General features: G+C 42.9%; 1 long non-coding RNA gene across 1 annotated transcript in view; it reads right to left on the minus strand.

Moving 5' to 3' along the window:
- Positions 1-4,075: 4,075 nt before the first annotated feature.
- Positions 4,076-4,876, minus strand: part of LOC117806789 — a 4,140-nt gene continuing 3,339 nt past the window's right edge. Inside the window, exon 2 of the long non-coding RNA XR_004629752.1 lies at positions 4,076-4,472. This is a non-coding gene — a long non-coding RNA (uncharacterized LOC117806789). The remainder of the gene's footprint in view (positions 4,473-4,876) is intronic.

Below are 4,876 nucleotides of genomic sequence, written 5' to 3' on the forward strand. Positions count from 1 at the left end.
AAAAGAGCAGAATATGTCACCTTTAAAGCTGGGGTTGGTAGTCACGGAAAACAAGCATGAATTTGAATGTAGCATTTCCTCAGGACTCCGTCTTTGTTCCAAATGAAACATTTCTTACAGTTTTACTCGTGTTTGTTTTTAATCTATTTTTCGACACCTTGATCTACTGTTCCATTCCCTTTACATCTATAGGAGCCGCTGCCCCGAGGAGACTCTGCATCCAATCCACACTTAATAATTCTCTCTAAAGATTACAATATTTCTGGATGAATGCCTCGTCTTCATCGGAGAGAAATATGTCTGAGACTGAGGCTGCAGAACCTGAATTTGTAGACTTGAATGAAATCGCACTGAAGTGAAAGAAAGTGCAGAACATATACTGCTGCAATGTAAAAAGGATAACCTGTTTCATCATTATCAGGGGTTTTGGACCAAATCAATAGGTTCTTATGTAATATGTCTCTTCACCTTCAGCACCAAACTGCAGAGTAAGAAAGAGACTCTTGGGTCTGACCTCTCTCGGCCTCCAGCTGCACAAAGTCTCAAGTCTTCTTTTCTTTTTGGAGTCGAGATAAAAATGAAATCGATTACTCTTTTAGTTGGGACTTTAATGTGAAGTTCATACGTGTTTTAATTCAGTCCAATATTTGAAATTGCACAATAATCGACATGTTTATTAAAAGTATAACTGATTCCTTTTCCAGTCACTTTTGGTCGGGGCAGATCGAGGCTACAGCAAGGGGTGACCACGGCTCCCTAATCCTAACCTTAATTGATTTTTTGGCGGATCAGAGGCAGAACTTGTTTTAAAATCGTCTTTGTGGGTTGTTTTGCAGGCTGCTTATAACTTGTTTCTTTAGTCAGCACTAAAATTGTGACTTTGGAACTTTGTGAGGCCTTAAAGTTTTCAGATTTGAAGAGGATTTAAATTCTGTCACTCTTTAGTGTTACTGTAACAGGAATAGAACATCTTTAGGGTACTTACATGTCAGTAGTCAAGGGCGCTGCTGGCCTGGTGGTTTAAGCGTGGGTCCTGTGTTCGACTCCCTGCCACAACTATTTCCTGCACGTCTTCCCTCGCTCTCTACTCCTCACATCCTGCCTCTCTTCAGCCGTCCTATTCAAAGTGAAGGCAAAAATAATAAACAAAATGTTATTAGTCAAAGTAGATGTGATTCATTTAATAATCAATCACTTTATTTATAAAGCACCAAATCACGACAACTGTTCTCCTCAGACTCTTTCCAAACAGAGCAGGTCTAGACCGTACTCTATGTTCTATTATCAACAAAGACCCAACATCAAGACCGGATCAGATCCAGTCCCATCTTACAGACAGGACTCAGTCTGATCTCATCTTAATCCACCATGAGCAGAGCACTTTGCAGCATTTAGCAAGTTACAGTGGCAAGGACAAACTTCCTTTAACAGGCAGAAACCTCCAGCAGGACCAGACTCATGTTAGACACACATCTGCTGAGACCGTGTTGGACTTTGGCGCCCCCTTGTGGACAAAGCGGTAACTCTTACTGACAAGAGAACTCTTCCTGCTGTCTTTAAATATTCTGATATTCTTTCTCATTGGGAATATTTGCTGTAGAAAAGGTTTTAAAAGTCTGTTTCTTCAGCTCGCTGTAAACGCCATCCTTGACACCCACCCTGCAGGTTACAGTCGTTATATGATATTAAATAGAAATAATCAGTCTTGGTAAACGGACTATCCGAGTTATCCTGACCACTCGAAGCGCCACAATCATACCCTGATGGCAGAGGATGCTCCAGAACTCATATGCATCCACACACTGCTGACTGTGTCACTGGGAGTAATTTGGGGGTTAAGTGTCTTGCCCAAGGACACTCCAGCATGCCACTGCAGGAGCCGGGATCAAAGCACCAACCTCCAGATTGACAACCAGCTGTACCACTGAGCCACAGCCAAGAGGGCCAAAGGGTCTGTTATATTTTCTCTGATCTGCTAGCCCCAAACATGATTCACCAGTGGTGGTCTCGTTGGTCGAGTCTTTAAACCAGAGGGGATTCTGGAGATCAAGCCGCTCTGTGTCTCAGTTTTAATGTCTCCCTAAAACAAATTATAGGATCTGTATTTCCTCGCAGAGCTTCTTTTTTTTACTGTAATTATGTTCATTTGTTACTGCATTATTTTTAATTTCACTTCATTATTTAATTCCACTTTAATCTGTGTCTTTCTTGTTTTTATTTCTTTTTAAGCACTCCCTTAATACCAGAGGCACTCCAGAGATGAGAGGTATTTATTTCTCATTTAATTATATGGGCTAACTTCCAGGACATTGAAGTACATAAGCATGATACCAAAATTTCAAATGTGAGCAAATACACTCAAAGTCGAATGCATCTCATTATGAGGGGTGAAACTGAATTCATTGGAGCCGAATGGAGTGCTGAGCTGTCACTGGTTTTACAGGAAGGTGAAATATGTGAATTCCCCGTGCAAATCAAGCGCTCAACCGGCGTCATAAATGCACCACAGTGCTGATAGATGCTGCTTGAGAGCAAGTTAAAGCTCACCAAGCATAAAGACGATGGAGCCTGTGACAGTGCCTGCTGCTAGCAAGCAAAAGCATAAAATGTGACATTTATTCTCATGCTTTTTACATTTTTTAGGAGGTTATGTGAAGTTTGATCTCATCTTTTCATGCATGTTGAGCGTGCCTCTTTTGCAGAAAATATATCTAATCAAACAGGATACTAAACTCCACAAGATCCAGTGCCGGTCCTTCTCCAAATCCGTCACAGCACTGGATCTAACAGGTTTCTATTCTAGTCAATGTGTTAACTTCCACTGGATCCACTCTGTTGTGTTCCTGCTGCGTCTCTGATCAGAGACGCACGACTTCTATGTTTGCCGGATGCCGGAGCACGACGTATCAATCTCAACAGAGCAGATGGAGCGGAACAGGAAGTCAGGTTTCACCAAAACAAAATGAAGACATCCGGTTAATTTTCAGAATAAAACACTCTGTGTTATCACCAGATCGTATTTCACTTAACTACAACAATAAACCAAAGTCATGATGAGCGGAGCCAGGCCTGGAGTCAACAGGTCAGAGGTTTTCAGAGGACCAGAAAGACAACATGGATGAGGAGAGGAGGAGGAGGAGGAGAATCCTTGATTCAGTGATTACCGTGGGAAAGCCTTGGTCACATGACTCCAGCTGTCCAGCGGACCAGACACAGATCTGGTGGAGGTCCTGGGTTATCCTTAACTCTCTGCATGGTCTCAATCGATCTCTTGTTCCCCAATCCAAGTTCTCCATCTCTTGACGATTCTTGAGTATGATTCCTGCCACCTTCAACAGACCTCCTCTTTAACCAGCTCCAGGTATTCACAATATTGATTGTACCTATCCTACCGTTTGGCCCTTAGAGCCCCACATGTTGACAGTAGGCTGTTTGGGCATCAGGAGCAACATGAACTCTCTGCACCCTACTGGAAAAGCTCTAACTTTCCATCCCCACCGTTCAGCCTCTCCTGCCAAACCTGCATGTGTTTATAATTTCAGATAATAAAGCAGGTTGCATTCATCAACCCTTGCCGGATGCCGGAGCACGACGCATCAATCTCAACAGAGCAGATGGAGCGGGACAGGAAGTCAGGTTTCACCAAAACAAAATGAAAACATCCGGTTAATTTTCAGAATAAAACACTCTGTGTTATCACCAGATCGTATTTCACTTAACTACAACAACAAACCGTCATGATGAGCGGAGCCAGGCCTGGAGTCAACAGGTCAGAGGTTTTCAGAGGACCAGAAAGACAACATGGATGAGGAGAGGAGGAGGAGGAGAATCCTTGATTCAGTGATTACCGTGGGAAAGCCTTGGTCACATGACTCCAGCTGTCTGGCGGTCCTGCTCCGTGCTGCATTCTGAAAACGCAACTGGTGTGTGTTGACGAACGAGAGAGCATGGAGTCGGACTACAGCGGATAGGACATGGACCGGACACAGATCAGGTGGAAGTCTGATGTAAAGTACGACACTTGCAAAAATCTGCAGTCAAATTAGAACATGTATCAGATTAAAAGACCTTTAAATAATATGAGGTAGACATTAACTTGTTTTATTGAAATGCTGAGCAAAAAACATGAGAAGCTTTAAAAGGAAAATTTTAAGATGCATTTGGGTTGACTGATCTCAAATCTGAAGACAAAGCAGAGTTGGCATGAAAACATGAAGGACAATTCCAAAAACAGAAATGTGCCTGTTCCTCTCAATGATCAGACACTGTAGATGAAATCCTCAGTCGCATTACTTTATGTTTGAAACAGTAAAAACTGTCATGAAATCCTATTCAGTGTGGCAATCCCCCCTGACTGCCGCTTCCCTTTGAGAGTGAGTCAGCAAACAGGAAGCTCCAGTTTGAAAAGACATCAAACTGGAGGCAGGTGCAGGTTTTGAAAGCTGCAATAATGAGCTGGAACAGTTCGAAATCTGTGGACAGAAATGTTTCTCATTAGTACTGAGAGTAAAGAGCAATGAGCTATTAAATATCGCTGTCTACACCTGCCAGGAGACGGTAATTTTAGGGTTGATGAATGCAACCTGCTTTATTATCTGAAATTATAAACACATGCAGGTTTGGCAGGAGAGGCTGAACGGTGGGGATGGAAAGTTAGAGCTTTTCCAGTAGGGTGCAGAGAGTTCATGTTGCTCCTGATGCCCAAACAGCCTACTGTCAACATGTGGGGCTCTAAGGGCCAAACGGTAGGATAGGTACTGTGAATACCTAGAGCTGGATAAAGAGGGGGTCAGTTGAAGGTGGCAGGAATCATACTCAAGAATCGTCAAGAGATGGAGAACTTGGATTGGGAAACAAGAGATCGATTGAGACCATG

This window comes from Notolabrus celidotus, chromosome 22 (genome assembly GCF_009762535.1).
Source record: "Notolabrus celidotus isolate fNotCel1 chromosome 22, fNotCel1.pri, whole genome shotgun sequence".
Lineage (NCBI taxonomy): Eukaryota > Metazoa > Chordata > Actinopteri > Labriformes > Labridae > Notolabrus > Notolabrus celidotus.